The 12,270-nt window shown below is 42.5% G+C and overlaps 1 long non-coding RNA gene across 1 annotated transcript; it reads left to right on the top strand.

The window, feature by feature from the left end:
- The first annotated feature begins 61 nt into the window (after positions 1–61).
- Positions 62–12,260, top strand: LOC114891546. The gene is made up of 3 exons (XR_003792531.1): positions 62–369; positions 1,357–1,487; positions 4,498–12,260. It is a non-coding gene; the product is annotated as an uncharacterized LOC114891546 (long non-coding RNA).
- The last annotated feature ends 10 nt before the right edge of the window (positions 12,261–12,270 follow it).

Here is a 12,270-nt window from a genome sequence, read left to right on the forward strand (position 1 = left end):
CGCAGCGGGCGCCTTGGGCCGGCGCCTTTGGGGCGCCCTTTCGTGCGTTCGGCTTGCGGGGGACCGGCCTCCAGGCGACCCGGCGGGGAAGCCCGCGCGACCCGGCCGTCGCGCGGGCTCCGTGTGTGTCAGTTTGTGGAAAGTGTGTCGCGCGCGGCCGGGGTCGGGGTCGGGACGCTGGGACCACCTGGGAGCCGATGTAGAGGGATATGATTTCCATTTTCAAGGCGCATTCATCCTGTGCAGGGAGACAGCCTAACATAAAATTTGCCTAACAAAAAATATATTAACAGGTGGAAAGACTATCTCCCAGTTGAACAGCGGATGCCTGGGACTCGTTTCATTGCTTTCAAAGTTCCTTTAAAAAAGGTGAGCAAAAGTTAATACCATATTCTTCCAGAAATCTGAATTCACCATATAGAGCCCTGGCTCTCAACCCCGTCGTACTCCATTTTCCCGTTTTATAGCAAATAGTTTTTAATACCTCTTTTACTATCCAGAAATGGGATTCATAGACAAATACAACCAACTTTTGTACTTAATTAAAAAACAAAAAAAACACAATGCAATGCCCTAACTATAAATAAAGAATAAAGTAATTTATAAGAAAGTAATATGTATCTCAGTATGTAAATGTTTGGGGATGACTATACTAGAAATAAAGAAATAGTCGGTTACTTGTACCATGAATGCAATAAACTGTGGACTTTGATTGATAACGATGTGTCAGTGTTGGTTCATGAATTCTAACAAATGAAGCACACTGGTATGGCATGTTGGTAATGGGGAAGGCTGTGTGGGATGAAGGAGAGAGGGTATAAGTGGGAACTGTGTACATTTTGCTCAGTTTTGCTGTGAATCTCAAACTGCTCTAAAACTAGTCTACTAATTAAGAAAAAAAGTGTGTGTTGCTGACACTTGAATAACCAAAGAGATCAGTGGAACAGGGTACATGTATAAGCCAAATACATGAAAGAATATTTAGCAGTGAAAGCCATCCTTCCTATATGTAGATATTCAAGAAGTATTTATTTCTGTGTCTATTTTCAGGCACTCCGCTTGGAGCTGGCAATACAGTGGTAGGCAAAATTGATGTGGTCCCTGCCTTCTGGGAGTTTCGAGTCAGGTTAGGAGACCAACATGAAATAAACAAACATAGAAATAACTATATAGAAGTGAGCTTATTTTCTTCCGTCTAATCTCTCTGGAAGAAAGGATTGTAATATCGCTTGTAAGCTACAGAGGAGGAAACTTTACTTTGAATCTCATATGTTAGCATCCCAGGGTTTGAATAAATGGATAATATAGTAAAGGATTTTAAACATATGTTCTTCCTTATTTTATTCTTTCTGACAGAGTTTTGAAAAGAATCTTGCTCCAGAAGAACGTTTCTCCCCCTTGGATCTCTTAACAAAATCCAAGGACAGAATGAAGAACTTGGGCTGATTATTGACTTAGCAAATACTCGCCGCTCTTACAAGCCAGAGGTAAATGGAAGGCGTAATTGAAAATGACCTTCTTTCTGATACTGTAATAATTCATAGTAGTTCAGTAGTTATCATCTTATGCTAAGGTGAGTCCTGGCCTTCTCTCATGGGTTCAAAAAGGGAAGCTAGTGGTTTCCTTCAATACACATTTGTAATTGCTGTTTCAAAATGAGATGAAAGATATGAATTGAACTATAGTATTTGGCAGTAGGCTCTAGATATGCTTAAGAAATTCTATAAGCTTCCATGTTCTACATTTTGAAAATGAAGTAAACTTTTAGCAGTTACAGTAGTATCCTAAAAAGAAAGAAAGGTATGTCCATTATGTCTTTAGCACTTATGTTAAGCAGTTGCCTGAGCATGTTTAAGCATCAGTGTAAAAGACAATTGTTCTCTAAGTTTTATGCTTCCTTTTCCTGATGCCTTCTGATACAGTACAGAAACCCATCTATTCTCTTGGCCCATGTAGGACATTCCAGTGCAAAAGAATTATCCTCCTTCTGACCTGTTCCATGGCCTTGGGAGACAGTAACACCTAATGTCTTTTAATATTTGTAGAGCAGTTTGCCATTTAGAAAGTTCTTTCATATCCATTGACTTAGTTAATCTTCACAGCAATCCTTTGCTCTTGAAGTGGAAGTAGTACTGATATCTCCTACTGAGTGCTTACCCTGCACTAAGCTCAGAGGATAGACAACTACAATTACTAATTTTCCAGACGATGAAACTGACTCTCGGAAAAGGAAGAATTGAAATTTCAGCTCTGTTATTGCTTTTTTTTTTATTGTGGTAAAATATAGAGAAATCATATTTCTTTTAACCGTTTATAAATATGCAGTTCAGTGGCATTAAGTACAGTCACAGTGTTGTGTAACCATCACCGCTGTCTAGAACCAAAACTTTTTCATCGTCCTCAACAAAAACTCTGTAACCATCAAACAGTAACAACCCCATTTTCCCTCCCACCAACCCTTGGTAACCTCTATTCTATTTTCTGTCTCTGTGAATTGGCCTATTCTAGGTACCTCGTGTAAGTGGAATCTGCAGTATTTGTCCTTCTGTGTCTGGCTTATTGCACTAAACATCGTGTTTTCAAGGTTCATCCATGTTATAGCACGTAACGAAATGCCATTTCTTTTTTGGCTTAGAAAATCCCATTGTGTGTATATAGACCATAGTTTGTTATTCAACGGTTGATTGACACTTGGTGGTTTTCCACCTTGTAGGTATTGTGAATCATGCTGCTATGATCATTGGTGTACAGATATTTGTTCAAATCCCTGCTTTCAGTTCTGTTAGATGTGCAGCGTAGGTAGTAGCAGAGTTGTTGGATCATAGCCTACTGCCAAATACTAAGCTCTACGCTTAACCTGTGAGAAAGTGCCAAACTGTTTTCTACAGTGTCGTCTTGTTTTTAAACAATTATCACAAATTTTAAGCATATACAAAAGTATAAAACTACTGTGAGTGTTCCTTGTATACCCATGAACTCATCCAGCTTTCTTATTTACCAACTGATGGCTGTCATGTTTTATCTATACCCCCACCTGTTTCACCCCATTCCGTATTATCTTGAAGCAGCTCCGAGACAACATGCAAATTACACCTGTACGTTTTTGGTACGTGCATTTAAAATATAGGACTTTTATTCCTTAATATCATTTTTTAATATTAAATACCCAGGGAGTGCTCAAATTTGCAGTTGTCTCCTAAACGTCATAAAAAATTGTCTATAAGAATTTTGAATTAGATCCAAATAAGGTCCACACTTTGCCGTGGATTGTTAGGTCTCTGAAGTCTTGTTTAATCTATAGGTTCTCCCTCCATGTCTCTCTCACTTTTTTTTTCCTCCTTGAATTTTGTTTTTAAAGAAACCAGGTAATTTGTCCCATCTAGATGCCGATGATTACATTCCATGTGTTGGTAACATATTCTTCAGTCCTTTTATTTCCTGTAAATCGGTAGTTGATCTGAATGAAGCTTGCATGTTTTGTTTTGGCAAGACAGTTTCATGGGTGATGATGTGTTCTTCCATGGAGACGTATATAGTTGTGTCTTTCTGTGGTATTAGCAGTCACTGATGATTCATGCCTACATCCATTAATTCAGTTGAGGCTTCAAAGAATGGTGAATTCTGTTGTTCCTTTTTTCACTTATTAGCTGGGTATATTTGTACGAGGAGAAGATTCCCCTCATCAGCTGTTTGGTTGCTCAGTTGTAGAGGCATGATTCTCTTCTTTTATTTAACAGTTTTCAAAATAATGAGTTGATTCACAAATATCCTCCAGTGTTGACCAGTTTTGTAAAATTTTATTTATTCCTATCACCGTGGACTCCGTTACAGTTATTATTCTAACTGAGGCCCTATCTTTGGCCAGTTGGAGCTTCTCGGTGACTCCTGAGTCCTTTTGACATGACATCAGTTGTTTCTAGACTTTTTCAGTGGTCAGAGCTAGGAAATATGTACGTTTGTTTTTAATATTTTTAAAATATGTCATAGGTTCCTCCTGCTACTTTCCATTTAAATTCAGAACTAGAGAATTTTCACTTATCCTTTTCTGTCTTCTATTGATAGTCTACTTTCTCCCACCTCAAGAATACCAGTTCTCAACAATGCCTGAAATTGCCTCTGTTTCCTAATTCGAATCCAAGTTCTTCTGACTCTATTCTACTACTCTCCTTAAATCACAGCCGCTTTATGGCCCTTGAAATGTAAGATAGAACATAAATGTAGGTAGAACTGTTTATATCATTTTGAGTTACATGTGCATTCATTCACATAGATTTGCTTTTCCTTTTGCATGCCTGGTAACTGTCCGTTCTGCAGTTTTAATGAAAATCAAGTGATAATTACTGGTTAAAGCAGCTTTGGAAAAAATGGCTCTCATCAGAATGACTGACATACAAAGTTTAATGTACTCTCCTGGTTTATATTCTGCCTTCTCTAATTAATTTTTTATTCTTTCCCTACAAAGGAAATAATACATATTTTCATGGTTTTGCCTTGTAGGACTTACCAGAAACTCTTCCTTATTTAAAAATGTGTACAATTGGGCATCAGGTGTCAGATGACGACACTAGTTTTAAATTCCAGTGTGCTGTTAATGGGTTTCTGAAAGAACATAAAGATAACGGTGAGTTGCTTTTGTGTTTGTTTTTGTTTTTCCTTTACCTGAACTTTGGTATGCATTTTGAGTGGGGTTGGGGATTTTTAACATTTTTAATAGTTCTGACATTAGTGTCAAGTTGTGTTTGGTAACATTAAGGTGGAAATGTCAGACGGTGCTAATAGAGTACGGTGTTTTTCCTGTTTATGGTCACAAACAATTTAGTTTAGTTTGGAAAGTGATCTTTGTGAGAAATATGAACTGAGCTAGCTTACTTATCTCTTTTTTAAAAATTTGAATGGAAAATACATGAAAACATAAAAATGTTCTTTTGTCCTGTTTATTGGTTGAGAGGTGGAAGAAAAGGTTTAGACTCTCAGGTTCTTAGCGTACACAAAAGAGAAAACAAAAAGCAAAGGTTCAGAGTGAGACAGATCCCTAGAAGCAAAACAAAGCGGAGTGGACCAGGTAGAGTGGCTTCCTCATCATATATGTGTTTAAGATATTTTTGCTGCTTTTACCCTTCGGGTGCAAGTGAGGAAGAACACTACCACCTCTTACTCTTATCTTCAGACAGGAAGAACTTAAAAGGCTGGTGTTTTCTTGTTTCCGCTTTAAGATCTACTCTGTTGATAGTAGGTCTTAATAGCGTGTGAATTTTAAGGATCCACTTGCCTTTTTCTAGCATCTAACTATCAGAAGGAACATGGTGTTTGCCATGTTTTAAGACTGAGGAATCTTTTGTCTTTGGAACACCACTGACGCCCATGTGAAAGTGTTCATTTTGTCCTCTTTCTAAATTTAGCCTGAGGAGTGTGCACTTTATTAACAGACAGTAAATATTCCGTGTATATATAAAATGATGCACGTATATACATAAAACAGGGAGTAGGGGAGAGGGAATAGAGATGGAGGTGGGAAGATAGGGGATAGGAGGCGAGAGAGAGAGGGAGAGACTGGAATTTCAAGATAAATTTTCATTCTATAACCTGGTTGCTTAATGCAGGTACTAGCTCTTAAATATCTTCAGCCCTATTCACAGATCTTCCGTGTACTTTAGCTTTAAAACTTGAGAGGCTTGGCCTGTCCTGTGATAACCAGGGTGTCTAGAAAGGAGGCAAATTATCTGATGTGTTTAAACTGTAGTCACAGAAATGTTACCTCTTAAGACGTTAGGGCGCAGCTGCCGGCCTACTCACTTCCTCCAGGCTCCTTTGTGTGTGTTCTGTCTGTTCCGCGTGGGCTAGAAGATCCTTACAAGTGCATGAGAACACGTTTGTAAACCTTGATTGTTCACATGTTATACCAAGTGTAGTCCATTGCATATGCTGACTCCTCTGTGGGTCTTCTGCATGCAGTGGGCTAACTTCACCATGCTGTCTGCCATTGCAGTCTCAGGACCTTAGTTATGGTCCATTGGTGACTTCCTCTGCTGTAAGGCCCTCCCACAGATGCCAGGCTCACTGATAATGAGGAGGAGACTATACTACGCACTCCCTAGAATTGGTAGAGACTCAGAAAATGAATTGTTTCAGTAAACACCGAGAGCCTTATAGGTTTGTTGTTAGGGCACGGGGATACGGAGGTGAGTAGAAGTCTTTGTTCAGTAGCAACTTACAGTTGTCTAGGAAGAGAAACATGTAGTGAGTATAAGTGGGTTAATTATGATAAAAGAATCAAGTGCAGCAGGAATATAGAGGAGAAATTGAGGAAGGCCTGACCGAGGAGACAGCGTTTGAGCTGGGCTTGGGGGAAGAGGATTTTGCCGGAATGAGGAAAGGACAGCCCAGGTATTGGGGACAGGTACAAAAGGCCCAGGGCTTGAACTTGTGCTCTGGAGGGGCAGCCTCTGGTGTGACTAGAGGGTAGTGTGAAAGGGCAAAGAAGTCATACATTCATTTTCAGCAAATATTTGTATAACACCTTCTAAGTTGAAGGCACTGTTCTAGGAAGTAGGAAGAGAACAAAGTTCTTGCCCTTACGTACTTTCCATTCTAGTGGGGGAGAGAGATGAATAAATAAGTCAATATGTGGAGTGTCAAGCGGTGGTAAATGCTTTGGAGAATAACAAAAGAAGATGAAGAGGTGAGGGAATGTGGTAGGTGATCAGGGAAGTCCCCTCTATTAAGATGTCGATTGAGCAGAGCCTTGCGGTGAGAAACAAGCCATTGGATATCTGGGAGAGTGGAGATGGGGTGGGAGGGTGTGTTCTGGGAGAGTGGAGATGGGGTGGGAGGGTGTGTTCTGAAGCAGAAGGAATAGTAGGTGCAAAGTCCCTGAGGCACGCCTGTGCTTGGCATGTTTGAGGAATAGTAAGGAAGCCAGTGTGGCTGGACAGGGGAAAGTGAGTGAGGGCAGGGCAGTAGAGAATGAGATCAGGGGAGGCTGGCAGGGCAAAGGAGGGAGGTGGATGATGTAGGTCCTTGTAAGTCATAGTTTGAACTTATAATTCAGTTGGAGAGACAGACTGATATTTGTTTATAAAGAGTTCTCAATGCTGTGCTAACAACCTGGGCTGTATTCTGTGCTAAGTGAAGATGTTCAAGCGACAGAGCAATCCAGCCAAGTTTATATTTTAGAAAGATAACAGCGTCACTATCCAAGACACATTGTAGACTATGTATGTAGTACGTGTATAGTGTGCTGCTCTTCTATAAACTACAGGATACCTGTTACGTACAAATACTTACATACAAGATACGAGTGTGAATGTAAGCGCTTGGGAAATATCTGAAAGAACCACACAAGAAACTGGGAGAGTCGGACAACTTTCCATGTCCCGTATGATTGGAATGCTGAAGGGTACACACACGAACTAACGGACGTGTGCTACCAGCCTCCGGCTAAGGAGGGAAATTGCAGGCATCAGAATCCTCTTTACCGATCAAGCGCGTTAATCCGCCTGCGTGATGACAGTCATCTCGACACGCCACGCGGTGGCGCATGCGCGGTAGAAGGAGGTCCGCGAGCTGCGTGGGCTTGTGCCTAGGCGCCTGTGGTTCGTGGCCTTGTGCTGGCACCGGGGATGCCGGGTTGGCGACTTTGGCACTCCTGGCGGGGGTGACATGAGCCAGTTCGTCGGCCACGAGGAAGGGCGGAAAGCACATCCCGGAAAGGTAATACGCCTTGGCCCCTGGGCGTTGCCGGTGGAGCTCGGAGCCCCTGGGCCTGGGCTTCCGTCTCTTGTGCTGTCGCCTGTCACAGTGGCCCCCGTGCGCTGGCCCGTCCGCGCTGTGCTAGGGGGTGCTGGTCGTCTCGCGGCTCAGTTCATAGTAGCTGAAAGGGACAGTGTGTGATGTTCTGATTTCTCCCCATCGTTTTAAAAGGGAGGCTCTGGCCATTGCTCCTTGGGTAAAATGCAGCGGGACTGCTTTTTAAGATGGGACTGTCAGTGTTGGGGACCCTCCTTAATTACCAGGATGGGATCCCCTTCAGTTCCTCAAGCTGTGTTGTTTAGGCACAGAAAATGTGAGTAATAGGCACCGGAACTAAGTTTGAGTGAAAAAACGCACCGGTACCGCCGAGTTTTCCATCGAGACAGTTGATCTGTGTTGTCTCTTGGAATTATAAAGGGCGTACTGTTGCTTCCTAACCAGTGTCCTTTGAGAACTCTACCTCTGTACGTTCAAATGATGAATTTTGAGGCTTTGCTCATACGTGTAGTAAACCCTTAAATTCCCTAAGACCTTCCTTTCCTCCGTCTCATACCCCATTAAGCCCGCTTCAGTTTATCTCCTGAATTTCTTCTGAACCTGTCAACTCTTCCTCAACGTCCTAATACTGAACTTGCCTGTCTGTTGCAATGAGGTCCTAACTAGTGTCCATATATCTTGTTTCCTTCCAATCCATTCTTCACACAAGAAACCTTAGAAGCAAGTTGGGACATTGCTCATAAACATGGCTCAAAAACATTGTTTTGAGAATAGAAAACAAACTGTTGGCCTTTAACACTCTGCGTGGTCTAGAATCCTGTCTGCTTCTCTGCTACGTGGACTCCAGCTTGGTGCCTCTCCAACTTTAATATGGGTATGCCTCTCTTGTGGATCTTGTTAAATGCAGGCTGTAATTCAGTAGTTCTGGGTGGGGCCTGGATTCTGTGCTTCTAACGAGCTCCTAGGTGACGGTGACCCTGAGAGCAAGGGTCCAGCTCCTGCCTTTCTCCCTTCTTTCTGGAAGAGCAGGACGTCTGCCCCCCCGGGAGGAGAAAACATCTGCAACGTGACTACTAGTAGCCAGCTTCCCTCACAGGCAAGGGACCTTTACCACTGCTCCCTACCATTTTGTCTGAGGCGCAGCAAGCCAAAACACTGACATGCTGAGGTTTGCAGCAAAGAGGAGGTTTATTCACAAGGCAGCCAAGCGAGGAAGTGACGTGACAATAGCTCTCAAATCCGCCTCCCCAAAGGCAAGGGGCTTGGGGTATCTATGGGATAAAGAAAAAAGAAGCAGGGCAGTATGAGGCACGGGGAGCATGAGGAAAGGTGATTGGGAAAAGGTGTGCCCATCATTGTTCTGAGCTGGCGTAACTAGGCTACGGGGCTCAGCACATTCTCAGGCTGTAGTTTTCGGCCCTCTGATGGCAGGAGGTCAAAAGGCACTGGGCCAGGTGGAAGATCGGTGGTCCTCTCCAGTCTTAACCAGCTCAGCCTAACTAGACACAGCTGATTCCAAGTTCCTGGACAATACCCGGGGCAAACATCTTATTGCTTATGCTACGTGCTATTTGGAGGACGTGCAAGTGTTCAAGCTACCTTGAGGAGTGAAGACAGGATTTGACTAATCCTTACACATGGTTTCACCTCCAGATGAGCAGAAGAGGCCTGTAGGCTGAATCTGGCTCCTGGCACCTGGAATTGGAGGCAGATGGTTTAAAAACAGGCTCTCCCGCCCTCTGTGTTATCTTAGGTAGATAGACTACTGAACCTTCCTGTGCCTGTTTCTCCACCAGCAGCATGGGGACACTCAGAGTCCCTCTCTTGGGGGCTGTTATGGGGGTTCAGTGAGCTATAGATGCATGCACAGGCACACGGGAGACACCCAGTGTGTGTTAGCTTCATGCTTACTTTTTATTAGGAGACCAGTATTGTTAGAAGATTTCTGGTTTGGACAACAAATTAGATAGGTGGTCATTACTATAGTTTATGCAACAGCAATTCACATTACCATTTGCAGAAAAGCAGTTGGTTGTCCAGTGGGGATTATAAACATCCATTTACCATGAGCTACTGAACAGATACTTTACACAGTAACTACTTCAAGTACTATTTAAGATCAATCCTCTATGTTGTCTTAAGCAGTTGTTAACCCCCAATTTCGTGAATAGTACCAAGTAAGTCACTTGAACATCAGCTAGAGCAATCTATTATCACTTAGCAAGCCTAAAGCTATAGTTCAACAATTTTATTTACTGTTCTATGACAAAAATGACTCTCAACAGCTATGCCCTGGATAAGTAATCAGCTAAAGCTAGTTTGACTGACCAAATCTGATTTACTGAGTTAATAAGCCAGTTGATTTAGAAAGGTCTAATGCATATTTCTCATCCATTCAGCATTAAACTGTTTCCCATGCCTAAAATGTCTTTTTTCCCATTCGTACATATCCAGATTCCTACTTCTGTGCCGTAGGGCTTGGCTGAACTACAACTGCCTTTAGTGACACTTTTCTCACCTGCACAATTGGAGATAATTTTAGTCTCCTCAAGACTCCCACGGGGTTACCTCTGTTGTGACACTTGACGATTTGGTGGCATATTTTACTTTATTTTATTTTAAATAGCCTTCCATTACTCCGTGCACATGAAACGGTAAATGCTTTCTCCTAGTAAACGTGTATAACGATTTTCTGAACTCTTCTGCTCTGGGCAAGATTCATGAATACACCAGGCAAACATAGTGAAAGAGGAGACAGTACTTGTGTTATATTCAGTTGGGTCTTGATACCTAAGTGTGACTCTTAACCAAGGATTATGCAGTAATTAAGGACACAGGTTAAAGTTGTTTAGAGTGTGTCCTAAAGTCTCCCTGGCAGAATTTAAATCTCTACTCTGGAAATTGTAGACCTGAGACAAATTACTTCCCTAAACTTCATTTCCTACATCTGAGAAAGATAATAGTATCTACCTTGTAGTAGACTGAATAGTACCATTGCCCCCAAATGTCCACCTTCTAATCCCCAGAACCTATGAATGTCACCTTAAATGGCAGAAGGGACTTTGCCAATGGGATGAAAGTAAGGGTTTTGAGATGGGGAGATTCTTCTGGACTACCTGGATGGACCCAGATGTAACCACTGGTGTTCTCGTAAGAGAGAGGCAGAGGGAGTGTTTACTCCAAAGAGAATGTGATGATGAAGTTGGGGTTGGATTGATGTGGCCAGAAGTCAAGGAATGCTGTCAAGGAAACAGATTCTCCCTTAGAGCCTCTAGAAGGTGGATGGACGGCCTTGTCAACTCCTGGTTCCAGCCCAAGGAAACTGGTTTTGGACCTCTGTCTTCCAGAACCATAAGAGAATGAGTGTGTTTTGTTTTACGCAAGCTCATTGGTAGTCATTTGTTACAGCAGCCATAGGGAACTAATGCGTACCTCATAGGAACTATTTCTCCAATTAAAATGTGTGACTGGAAACACACTTGGTGGCATGTCTGACACACGGTAGGTATGCTACTGTGGGTAGTTCTTGGAAAGTAAAGCCTTGGTTTTTGAGGAATCATCAAAACCAGTACAATGGTTGCCATGTTTCTCCTTGTCCATCCTGGTGACAAACCTGTAGAGAGAGCTCCATCCTTTCCCACAGGACGCCCACCCCTAGTACTTACAGGGAAGAGGTTATGTCTCACTTCAGGCACCTTCCTCTTTCCCTTTCTACTTTTTGTTTCATTAATCTTCATCCAGCTGGCCTTTCTAAGTTAAAAAAACAAAACAAAACAAAACCATTTCTCAATGGATTCAGATACTACCCCAAGTTAATATTCCAACCATGTTCTTGTTCTTCTGGGTCTCACCACCAGAAATTTCTGAGCTGAAATCCTCTCTAGTTTCTAGGATCAGTCACTTTCTAATTTCTCCCTTCTCAAGTTCAGAGTCTTGTCAGTTTAGTCCCTTCCCTAACCACAACATCTATTAAGGTGACACAGCAAAGTGACGAAAGTCTAGACGGTCTGGTTTTCATCCTGGGTTTCTGCCCGCTACTTACTGTGTGGCATTAGGCAAGCTATTCAACCCCCCTGGGCCTCAGTTTCCCCCCAAAAAGGTGAATATTATGAACATTACCTACCTATAGGGTTGCCATTATGAGGATTAAGTGAGTTAATATTTGCTAAGCACTTAGAATATTACTTGTTATAGTCCAAGCACTACAGTTGTGCTTGTTAATAATAATAAATGCAATTCCAAGCGTATAACTTACTCAACTTTCTGTCATAACTTTGAAGTGTTGGTCTATCTGTTGGCCAGCGTTGCAGGGAAATGAGTCGAGGCATGGGCTGAGGCATTGCTACCAGTGCGTGGTGTGTTCCCAGAACTAGGAACAGCCGTGTGAAATAGGTAGTGGTTCTACTTGGAGACGGGGCAGACTGGAAAATGACAGCCCTGGAGGTGTGTCCATAGGTTTGGTGTCAGAGCTGCTGCCTGCTGAAGCACTGATGCCGGCCTAAGCCGTAAATGGGGGGGGGGGGG

This window comes from Monodon monoceros, unplaced genomic scaffold (genome assembly GCF_005190385.1).
Source record: "Monodon monoceros isolate NGI ecotype Baffin Bay Population unplaced genomic scaffold, NGI_Narwhal_1 Contig7932_ctg1, whole genome shotgun sequence".
In the NCBI taxonomy this organism is placed as follows: Eukaryota; Metazoa; Chordata; class Mammalia; order Artiodactyla; family Monodontidae; genus Monodon; species Monodon monoceros.